A 12,507-nucleotide genomic window follows, 5' to 3' on the forward strand; every position below is an offset into this window, starting at 1 on the left:
TAAAATAAAAAAAGTTGCATACTTCCAGCATACAATGGGTGCACATTATATATTCTCATTCCAAATGGGAGGAAAGGGGGACATAATGAGGATATACTGGATTAAAGAAAGACCAAAACTCAGCAGGGCATACTAAATCCTGTAGTTCCACCTCTGGCATCAAAGTGCTTAGAAGGCTCTGCCCCTCCAGCTTTGCTGCCTGCAGCACCCATCTCTATCCTGGGCTTGTGTCACTCCCTGCACACAGCTCTCATTGGCAGATATTTCACAGTTCTGGTATCTCCAACATTTTGGAGTCTCCACTGCAATCCAGGCTTCAGTATCACAGCTTTATGAAACGGTCTTTCACAATCTCCTGGCCTCTCAGGACCTTCATACAGGGACACTTGTCACATGATGCCTAGCTTTGGCACCTCTCTGGGGTAATGGAGGAAGAATTCATAACTCTTTCACTCTTGCATTCTTCAAACTTCTAAAACCAACACCAAACAGACATCACTGCTAAGTTCAATTGCCAGCTTGTGATGGACCCTAGACTGTGGTGATATTTTATTTGTGCTCTAACAAATAAAGCTTGCCTGGGGATCAGAGGACAAAGCAGTCACTATATTAAACATAGAGGTCAGTCAGTGGTAGCACAGGCCTTTAATCCTAGCATTTGGGAGGGAGAGATTCATCCGGATCTCTGTGAGTTCAAGGCCACACTGGGAACAGAGCCAGGTGTGGTGGCACATGCCTTTAATCGCAGCACTAGTTAACCATAGAGTTCTGTACAGACAGACAGGAAATGATAGAGCTGGGAGGAAAGAGGAAGTGATGTAGCTGGACAGATGAGAAGAAGTAAGATGACAGGGCACAGAAAGGTATATAAGGCGTGATTATACAGGAAGTAGCTCTCTTGGGCTAAGAACTTTCTAGTGGTAAGAACTTGTGGCTGGCTTGTTCTATTCTTCTGATCTTTCAGCTTTCACCCCAATATCTGCTCCGGGTTTTTTATTAATAAGACCTTTTAGCAATTCGTGTTACATCAGACCCCTTGAGTGTGGTGATATTTTATTTGTGCTGAAATGTGGTGATATTTTATTTGTATGTTAATAAATAAAGTTTGCCTGGAGATCAGAGGAAACAGCAAGCCCTTTTAAGTAAACACAAAAGTCAGGCAGTGGTAGCACATGCCCTTAATCTGATCACTTAGCAGGCAGGGTCTCTGTGTGTTCAAGGCCACACTAGGGAACAGAGCATGGTGACACATGCCTTTAATCCCAGTACCAACTATACAGACCTGGAGGTCTGTACAGACAGGCAGTGACAAGGAAGTGAGGTAGCTGGGCTAAGAGCCAATGAGAGGGCAGAACAGCAAGGAAATAAAAGCTTGGGTAGACAGGAAGTCGGGGCATTTTGGAACCTGAAGAGCTGGTAAGGTAAGGTTGGTTGGTGGTTCTCACTATTTCTCTGATCTCTAAGGCTTTCATCCCTGTATTTGGCTCTGTGTTTTTTATTTAATGAGACTGCTGAGAAATTCATCTATACTTGAGTCACATTAGCAGCAGTTGACTTCATTCAGCTGATTTCTAGGAGCAGAAAACTCCTTACTCCTGGTGGAGTCTTGCCCTAAGAGCATCCTGCCCTTTGTTCGAATGCAGGGCAGGCCTCTTCTTTAACAGTTACAGCGTCTCTTCCAGCATGTCCTGGCTGTAACGTGGAGCACTAGGAAATGCTCTTTTTCCTCTCCAAACTGTAATTTTGTATTTCTTTCTATCCACTAGTTATTTTTCAATGTAGACTTGCATAAGTGTTATTTATAACAACCACTCCACAGAATCAATATTGTGTTATCCTCAATTTTCCTCTGCCAAAGAAATTAGACCAATAGTCTTAAATTTAACCTCAGGCAATTTTCAGGACACAGGCATAACACAACTAGATTCTTTGTCAAGTATCACAGGAATGACCTCTAGCCCCAATGCTAATGTTGTTCTCTTCTGGCACCCCTTGGGCTGGACCTACACAGTTTCCATTGTTTTCAGCACTAACAGCTTCCAGGGTCTGACTAGAGCGGCTCTTTAAACTGCTTACAGTACTCAACCACTTTTTTAGTTCAAAGATCCAAAGTCTTCCACCTTCTTTGACAAACAGTGTGTTCAGGTTCTTTAAGCATTAGTCCACTTCCTAGTCCTAACTTCTGTATCAGTTACTTTTCTATTGCTCTGATAAAACACCATGACTAAGGCAACTTACAAAAGGAAGAGTTGATTTGGGCTTAGCATTCCAGAGTGATGAGTTCATCACTGGAGGGGAGACACAGCAGTAAGTGTCAGGCATGGCAGCTGGAGCAGGAAGCTGAGAGATCACATCTCAACCTCAGGTATGAGGCAGAAAGAACTGGAAGTAGGGTGAGGCTGTGAGCTCTCAACGCGCACTTTCATATTTCCTCTAGCAAGGTCACACTTCCTGAACCTCTCCAAATGGAGGACCAAGTGTTAAGATTCCTGAGTCTATGGGGAGTATTTCTCACCCAAGCTATCATATTTACCTACAGAACACAATATTGAACTGCTGGAGTTTTGGTAATCTCATAGATATGAAGCTCTCTTTTTGTAGTCTCAATTTATTTATTTATTTATTTATTTATTTATTTATTTATTTATTTATTTATTTATTTTTGTTTTTTGAGACAGGGTTTCTCTATGTAGCCCAGGCTGGCCTCAAACTCACAGAGATCCACCTGTCTCTGCCTCATAAATGCTGGGATTAAAGGTGTGCACCACCACCCACCTTGTAGTTTCAATTTAAATACCTCTTATTATATGTGAAAATGAACATCTTTTGGTGCAACCAAAACAATGGTCATTTCATCTTCTGTGGCCCATATGATTCTTTAGTGCATTTCCTCTTTTTAAATATTAGGGGGGTTTATTTAACACTCCATTATTAGCTCATTAAATTCCTTTCTTCTTTGTTATGCACCAAAAATTTTTTTTATATGTTTTGCTATATCTCCTTTTCTTGTTGTGTCTTTTTCCTTGTAATTAAGAACTTTAAATTGACAGGAGGGGAATGAATTGAGGAAAACAGAGAGGATTTTTGGGCAGTGGCACCATTCTGTTTGATGCTATAATGGTAGAAGCATGTTATCCATTTGTTCAAATCTGAAGAGTTCACAATCCTGCCATTATAATGTGTCCATGTGCACTCGCCAATGAGTGGGGAATGTTAATGAAGGAAAAACTGATGGTGTGGGAAGTAAATGGAAACTTTTTGTACCTTCCATTCATTTTTTCCCCTGTGTATTAAAATACCTTCTATATAGCTGTCTGTTTTGTCCCTCGATGTGTATTGATTTATGTCTAAAAATCATAACCAATGACAGAACAGAGAGAATCTCACCAAAGCTTCCTCCTCTAGCTCTATGGTTTAAAAGTATTTGAAGCTTCAATGCAACTGAAAATACCACTTAGAAAAAGCACATTTTAGGTCAATCATTATTTTGAAATGCTCCACTACTATAGGATAAATTGGCATTTACTTGATTTTTTTTTGGCTAGATTTATGCCAAGGCATTTTTGAAAGATGTCTTCCCTGCCCCTATTATGTGTTTATAAGTATTGTGTTTATAAACAAAGCTACTGATTTTTCTGAGTTGAATGTATATGGTGAGGGACTGGAGATATGGCTCAGTAGTTAAGAGCAATGGTTATTCTTCCAGAGGACCCAGGTTCAATTCCCAGTACCTACATGGCAGCTCACAACCCTCTGTAACTCCAGTTCTGGGGAACTGATGGTCTCTTCTGGCCTTCACTGGCACCAGGCATGCATGTGGTATACAGACATAAATATAGCCACACTGTGTTTCAAACACACAAACACCATCTTTCTACACACCAAAAGAGAAAAAACACACAAGGAATAATAACCACTAATTCTGATGGAACCACTGGGCCAGAAGTGAAGCCACGGAACCTGAATACACATGCTCTGACTTGTAAGAACCATGACCTGGCAGCTATGTTAAGCCACTTTCCAGGGTAGATTGCTACCAGATACATCATCTCATCTTTGAAAACCTGTGCTGAGCATTGCCACTGCCTCTGAGGCTGTTAGCTCTGGAGTGTGTGCAACTCCCTTGCTCTGGAAGATATACATTCTCATTTCCCAGGCTCAAAAATCCAGCTGTTACACAGGTATGAAATACTGTCTGAATTAGACCACTGTGACCTCAACAAAGGCCTTTAGTGGAGCCAAACTCACCAAGCAGGTTGATACCCCTGCTATGGATCGATAGGTCTAGTCATTTCATTCAGCTTTGGATTGAGCTGAAGATACAAAGGGAAAATAGCCTAATGGTCTGGCTTCTTTCACAGCCTCCCACTGTCACTGAGCTGCTGCTGTTCCAGCCTCCTCTGTTCTCCCTGGGAGCTTCTTTAGAGGGAGGGCTCATATTTCACTTGTCTTATCACCGTGAGGCAGACATACCAAGTGCTAAATGAATATGCTGAACAATCGAACAAAAGGGACTGGAAATCCTAAACTCAAGCTCTTACTCCATTCTGATGGGTAGAAGTGAAAATAACCACAACTCAACTTTGAATGGATTAAGCAGAATGCTATTATTTACAAGTATATCCACTAGAATTAAAATAAGATTTTTGTGGGTGTGTCTTTTTGGGGTCCTGGAGATGGAAGTCAGGGCTTTGTACAGACTAGGCAAATACATTCTACCACTGAGCCACTTCCCAGCCCCAACTCAGGTTTTATTGTTTTTTGATTTTTTGTCATACTGGGCACCACACCCATGACCCTATGCATGTCAGGAATGTGCTCTATCATGGAGCCACACTGCCTGACCTAAGAGGAGCATTTGAGGAGGATTTAAAATGTTTGAGCAAAAGTCAAGAGTACAGGAACTCTTGCAGGCCCAGGGGCTTACAGCCATGAGGGTTGTGGGAGAAGGGCAGAGCCAGCCATCTGTGCTGGCAAGGCAAGTAGCCTTGGCTGTATTCTAAGGGCTGTGAGTGTTTCTGACATCTGTGCTTTAGGGAAGAAAGATACAGAACTTGGTAACAGAGTGAACCATGCATGCCTGGCAGGCAGAGCAGTGGGAAGGTACTTGCTCACGTGCTGGAACTTACCCACTCTCTCCACCCTACAGTCTACTGCAGATAGAATCATGACTCAGCAGGAATTGGGGAAGACAGCCTTCTAGAGAAGACAGACAGCACTCTTAGCTCTGGGGGCGGGTATCAGGAGTGGTTAAAACCAGCAACACACTCAGTCCCCTGGCCTGAAATCTCCAACCTGAGTGAAGTCATATTGGCAATATGGCCTACTTGAGATAAACTGATGTTACTTGTTATATTGTGTACCCTAATAAATTTGCCTAAGAATCAGAGGACAGAGCCAGACACTAGATCAGACACAGCCAGGCAGTGGTGGCACATACCCTTAATGCCAGCACTTGAGATCTCATGCCTTTGCTTGGGAAGCACACAGGTCTTTAATCCCAGGAAGTGACATGGCAGGGCAGAGAAAGGTATATAAGGCATGTGTGCTTCCCAGGACTGGGATTAAAGGTGTGTGCCACCACTGCCTGGCTCTGTCTCCAGTGTGGCCTTGAACTCACAGAGATCCAGAGGGAATCACTGCCTCTGAGTGATAGGATTAAAGGTGTGTGCCACCACTGCCTGACCTCTATGTCTAATCTAATGTCTGGCTCTTTCTTCTGATCCTCAGGCAAGTTTATTAGGGTACACAATATATCACCATAGTCACCCAGTCTGGCCTATGAGAAAGCATCATCTTACCAGGTAGAAGGTGACAGGCTGGGCCAGTTTAGCCCATTCCCAAGTTGCTTCCTCCTTGTCCCTTCATTTTGGGTAAGGGACTGATAGCCACAAATCCATTCTGTATCTTGGGACTATGAAGTGTGAAGAAAGAGGAGAAAATGCACTGAAATTCAGGCAGAGTCTTAGCCTGCATTTGGGGTTTTATTATCATTTTCATATAAGCACTGATTCATTCAAGCCAATTAAGTCAAATGGTTAACCTTATGTATAATTGGTATATGAAAGTAAAATGCTTTGGAGGTCACAATTAGAAATGAAGCAACAGCAGGAAGAAAAGAACAAAGACAGTTGTCATTCATAAATGTACATGTAAAGCTAAAAATTAAAGACGGGCAAGTTCATCCAAGCTGCAGATAGGACATTCAAAGATAAAGCAAAGCCTAGACACTGTAGAGCTCAGGAGCTGCAGGACCAGGAGGCACAGGATCCAGGAGCTGTAGACCCAGGAGCTGCAGGACCCAGGAGCTGTAGGACCCAGAAGCTGCAGGGCCAGGAGCTGCAGAACCAGGAGCTGCAGGACCCAGAAGCTGCAGGGCCAGGAGCTGCAGAACCAGGAGCTGCAGGACCCAGGAGCTGCAGGACTCAGGAGCTGCAGGGCCAGGAAATGCAAGACGCTCTTGTCTTGGGTCCATGGCTATAAAGGCTACTAAGTTGGAGGGGTCAGGGTTGAGTGCATGGGAGTTTCTGGAAATTCTGCAGTCATCATAGGAGGGTTTTATTCCAGACTCATACAAGAGAAAACCATCTTAATAAATTCTCCACTGTTTCTTGTGTCCCAAATAGGCAAAAATAGTTCTAACGCCAATAAAATACAAGGAAAATTGAGGGGAAAAAAATCATACAATCATCTCAAAAGGTGCCAAAAGTCGTTTGCTTTACACCATCTTGAAACAAAGCAGAGGTGGAAGGGAGTTTCTTTTGACTACTTAAGAGCATAGATCCAGACTCATAAGAATGAGAAGGACTAATAATGAGACCATTAGTAGGCCCCCTAAAATTGAGAGCAATTCATGACTAATAGGAAACAGGGAAAACTTTAGATAGCTGGAACAAGACCAAGATATAAAAATCAATAATTTTCTCCATTAATTAGTAAAGCATTTTTAAACACAATAAAAAAATCTATCTTATAAGAGCCACCACAAAATAGTCTGTGAACCAACCAAGGGAGCACAACCCAAAGAAAGAGATACTTATATTTGTTCTTTTTCAGAAAACAGTAAGCCTTCCCAAGGTACAGACCTTAAACACAGGACAGGAGACTGTGTGTGAATGGTGCTGATTTTTCTTGGGTTTGAATGCAGTCACTGTGGGAGCTTTCATCGAGGAGCAGTTTATAGAACATTAGAGGATAAGAAAGAAACTCCAAGACAGTTTTGATAAAGAAAAGAGTTGATGTAGGTGCACATATATCCAACCTGTGGCCCATGGGGCTCCAAGCAGCTGAGGGTAGCCATGAAAGCGGCCGAACAGAAAGTTGTAACTTACTTCAAAGATGGCATTAATTTTAGGTAATTTTTTAAAAATAACTCATTTGCATTGTTCTCAAGTGTGAATGTTGTAGATGAGAATGTTGGGTTGCAATGTCAACAGTTTGACATGCCTGAGAAGAATCTGTCTTCCTGTAAATCCATACTGTACATGGAAGTATGATAATTAAAGCAGTGGGAAGGGGAGGGAGGGAGAGGGAGGTGTGTGTGTGTGTGTGTGTGTGTGTGTGTGTGTGTGTGTCTGTCTGTGTGTGTGTTTGTGTGTCTGTGTGTCTGTGTGCTTGCAGGCATATGTGTGTATGACTAAGAGGAGAAAATCTGGCATATGATCCAGGTATATGTGCTTCATTTCCTACCTAAGATCCACTTACCTTTCTCCTCATGACCAGATAGTTGCTTTTGTTCCTGGCTGCATCATACCCAATCATGTAATATGGTTAGCTATTGATCAAGACAATTCTGCTACACTCTACCAGTTTTTCTCACATCTGAAAGTATTCAGGTGGTCAGTTTTCCCACAAACCCCTAAAATTCCAGAGGAAAGCCACTGGGCTCTCTCTGTGTGACAAACATTTTGCTTTCTTAACAAAGGGGACCTTTTCTACCCCTCTTTGAAGAGATGTGAGACACGAACCTGTGACTATGAGGAAGACGTCAAGAAAGCCCACATGCTGCAGCTGTGACATCCCTGAATAGTTCCTCTAGCGTCAGCACCAAGTGCTGGCAGCTCTGTGAAAACAGACTGGGCAACTCTCCTGTCACTTGGGGATGAGAGTTTTATTAACTGAAAGAATGACAGATGCAGAGAATCCTAAACCCATGGGATCCCAAGAGAAAGGATCATCCATAAAGTGAGTCGGCTGTCTCAGGAAAAACGAAACAGTTCAACAAATCCCATAGGAACTCATTAAGAATAAAGTTGTTTCTTGTCTGTTGTTCCTATTTGCCAAACAAACAAAAACTACACGTGTGTCAGAGGATGAGGATGGGTGAGCATACTTGGGACCTTACGGTAGAGCACACCGCAGAGCCCTGTGATGTGGACTTCGGGCCTCTTCTTCATGAACGCACAGCACAGGTCCAACACAGACAGAAAAGGCCACTCCAGGAAGGGTGGCAGAATGTGATGTGACCATTTCCTGGTCTGGCCCCTCACTGCCTCCTGGTTCTCAGGTTTTCTTTGACTTCTCATTTGCTAGTGAGTAGAGAGTCTTGTGGAGGGCTGAGGCCACAGGGTATGCGGGAGCCACTGGAGGAAGAAAGGCAGCTACCTAGGTGTGATCATATTGGGCAGGGAGCTCCTGCTGACCACCCTGAGCTAACACAGGAAGAAACATAGTTAGGTGAGTTGGAAGCACAGGCATCTAGGGGAAGGTTCCAGAACATGTCTTGCCTCCAATACAGGAAGGCTTCAGAAGACATAAAAAGCAAAAAGCCACCCCCCAAAACCTTTACAAAACATAACAGCAAAACCCCCCAAAATTTTAAATGGCAAAATAGATAATAACATTTTCTTCATTATGTAAGAGAATGGGAGAAAATTTTGGAAACTACATAATAAAGAAGTGATTGGATTCAGAATCTATGACTGGCACTCCTCAGTAAGGAGAAAAAGACACATGGGTTGATAAAATTTGAATGTGCAATTTATAGGAAATTCAAATGACCAACAGACAACTGAAAGCCGAACAATCACAGTAATGATGAGGGAGAGGTAAACCAAGTCATAGGAGAGTCATTGCCTTATTGTTCATCACATTGTTAAGGGGGAAGTCGGAAAACCCAAGTCCTGGTGAACCAGGCCTGCTGTCACATTGCTGGTGGGGGTATTTTGGGCTACTGGTCAGTGAGGACATCCTTTCAGTAGATGATGTTGTTACTGTTGTTTTTAGTGTGCACATCTTATAAGTCAATGATTCCACCTCTCAGCATTTTCTTATGTGCATGGGAAAGCAAGTCTGAGGATGCTGCACAGAAGCAGAGGGAGAGCAGGCATCATCCATACAAGGCTGTGCTCTTGGTGTCAATATGAAAATCTCTCTGAGGCACTTGGAGAATATTGACATTATATAGTATGATTAAATAACACTAACGGGGAAAAACAAGCTCACAGAAAAATGTGCAGGAGACATTGGCTGTACCCAGAAAGTGACAATAATTGTCTATTGCTTACCAACCACTCCGCATTGCTGCCCCATCACAGAGACTGACACAGAGAAGCACCCTAATAATACTGTTAAGCTCCCCGCCCCACATTCCTTTCCTACAGCCAGTTTTCACTAACTGAGCCCTTGCGTTATTCCATGAAACATGGATACAACCCCAAATCAGGCATGGCCTGTCTTCTAAAAGTCTCCAAGCTGATGATCTAAAAAGTTAAGCAGGTAGGTACCCCACAAGCTATTTGGTGTTAGAAAGAAGCAGGGTGGTGGAGAGGCACTTAAGTGCAGTCACCCTAGACAGGAGACAGGAGAGGGCGAGAGAAGCTTTGGGAATGTGATGGGATCCCAGCAAACCTCAGGCTCACCTGGGAAGCAAAGGGATGGAGCCATGTGACTGCATATGTGTGGGGTGTAGAACCACGAGCAGGGGCTGCAGAGACAGGAAAAGAGGGAACAGAACAGACGTGGTGAACAAGAACAAGGGCATGCTCCAGAAATTAGAGCCATGAGTTGACAAAATTAAGACAGGGCAGACCAAACTAGTGGGCAGATGCTCCATTTTCATAGATTATAAGCTACAACACTATTAAGATAGCAATTACACTCTTACTTATTTATGAATTAACAGGATCCCAGTCTATATCACTGTAGGAGTCATTGTAAACACTGACAAGGCTCATACTAAAACTCTATGTGAAAACAGAGTTAGGTTAGCTAAAAGGGTATTGAAAAAGAAAAAGGTTGGAGGACTTAGTAGATAGATTTTAGGATGTGGGCAGGACAGTCCAATGAGCATGAAAAGATAGACCTTGCGTTAATGAAGTAGGAAGCACAGATCTGACTTTGCCACAGGTATAGCAGGGATCCAGTGAAACAGGAGAGACCTTTCAACAAATGATGCCAGAACAAATGGACATGAGTATGTAAGAAAACACAATGTAATAAGCTCAACCTACACCTCACACTCCGTAAAACTGACTCTAAGCAGACCATGGATCATGAGCATGAGTGTTCATATATCCTTGAGTGAGCATGCTCATACGACATTCTTGTATATGTGTGTTTTTTTGTGTGTATAAATCCATGTGAGTTTGTTCACACATGTGAGCTTCTGTACGTCAGGGCCTGTGTGTATGTGTTGTGCACATTGTATTTATACTCATTTTGGGTAAGGTTGTACATGAGTAGAGTGCACATTTGCATGACTATGTGTATTAAGGGGGAAGGGAGGGTGTTCAAGAGACATTTGAAGAGCACTTTCAAGAGAATGGATATTTACATTCACAGTCCATATATAGCTGGAACCACAGGAACGGACATGGGAAATTTTCACTTATTTTCAGAAAATAATTGAAATTTTACAGAGGAGAACTTTGGCTTTGGAGCTTAAATAGACCTATGACAGTTGAAAATTCACATGTCAGTCGCCAGTGAAATTCAGTGTTCAAGCCTCTGCCTTTCCAAACAGATCAAACTGATTTGCCCAAACACACAAGTAACTACACAAAAATGAAGATGGCAGCCACAGGCATGGACAGCCACCATCCCGATAACCTGAGACTAACAACTTGATTTCTCTTATTCCTTAGTAACTTCATGGACTGACGAACAAACTACATTAACAATTTTCTTATTTAGTTTTTTGTATTTTTATTCTTTTAGACACTAGAAACACATATTAAATTCACACAGACATTTCAAAGGCTCTGGGGACAATTGACTTTTAATCTTGAGTCCTTGCTGCTTTCTTAAAAAGTTATTTTCTGCCTTGCTAGGGATTGAACCCAGGGCCTCCCTCAAGCTAGGCAATTGCTTTATCATTGATCCATGCCCCTGGCTCTCACTGTCTCTCATTTGAAACAAGGACAGCACCTTCTACAGCTACCTCAAGCACAATGCTAATACTGAGGAACACCAGGAAGAGGCTGGCCTGTTGCAGCCCATGTTATTATCCAGGCATTGATTTGCACATCCTTCACCTAATAACCTTAGAAACCCAGCAAAGCCCTGTGGAGTTCCATTCCTTCACAAATTTGCTTTGGTAACTTTCATATTCCAGAATAGTAAAAGAACTCATAATTCTGTACAGATGAACAGGAAGTCCAAGATTCCAGGATCAGCTGTTTAGGTTGAAAAAGGGATTGCAATCGAAAGCAGAAAATGTGTTTGTACATACTACCCTGAAGAAAGAATGGCCAAAACAATTGCACTCCAACACTGGGCAGTGGCTCAAGACCAAGTAAGTGGCACACAGCCCTGGGGGAAATAGTCTCTGCAATTCTCTGCATTGATTCCAACTAAGGAAATTCTTCCCTCTTGGCCATGGATGGAGAATATTTTTCTGAACTTAACATTGTCCTCAAGATAAACTGCCTGTGATTCCAGTCTCTCTAGTCAATGGCCAAGGACAACACCACAGCTGTAGAGAAGAGAAACTGAATCTGACCAGGAATCAAGAAAGGAAAGATTAATACACCCAACAACGGGAGTCGGGGGAGCAGAGGAAGGCAGATGTTTTTCCAGCAGAGAGAGTGACAAGAAAAAGGTCTACTCCAGAGCTGCACATCTGGGTGCACATGCCCTCCACTTCAGGCATGCTACCATTGCTGTCAGCAACTGACCCCGAATGTAGGGACTTAAATAAAATGTGTTTGTAACCTGATAATGTCTGTAGGGCAGTAGCCAGTATGCAGCTTGAGTGCATTCTGTCCCCAGGCTGTTAACCCAATGTTGGTTGGGGCTGTGATCTCAGGGAAAGGCTCAGCTAAGAAAGGGCCCCTTGCCTAGACCCCCCATTGTTCCTTGGCTGGACTGCTGTGGATGATTGTTAACATGTTGGGAGGCGATCATCTTTGTGGCAGCCATCACTTTCTCTGTATTCCGTTTCCCAAAGACAAGTCACTGGGCACATTCCTGACACAGGAAGGGACATCAGGAGGTAGGAATGTTAGGGATCCTTGCAAGCTGCTGCCTGCTATTATACCCAAACCCTGGGTCAAGTTCATCATGTAA

General features: G+C 43.0%; 1 protein-coding gene across 7 annotated transcripts in view; it reads right to left on the reverse strand.

Moving 5' to 3' along the window:
- Positions 1–12,507, reverse strand: part of Otud7a (OTU deubiquitinase 7A) — a 320,662-nt gene that overhangs the window by 127,223 nt on the left and 180,932 nt on the right. Inside the window, exon 3 of one of the 7 annotated variants that reach the window (XM_052712970.1) lies at positions 9,861–9,925. The exons of the other annotated variants lie outside the window; for them this stretch is intronic. The gene's annotated coding sequence lies outside the window, so the exon portion shown is untranslated. The remainder of the gene's footprint in view (positions 1–9,860; positions 9,926–12,507) is intronic. 7 annotated transcript variants of the gene reach the window in all.

Source organism: Peromyscus californicus, unplaced genomic scaffold (assembly GCF_007827085.1).
Source record: "Peromyscus californicus insignis strain IS unplaced genomic scaffold, ASM782708v3 Scaffold_4__1_contigs__length_199733344, whole genome shotgun sequence".
NCBI lineage: Eukaryota > Metazoa > Chordata > Mammalia > Rodentia > Cricetidae > Peromyscus > Peromyscus californicus.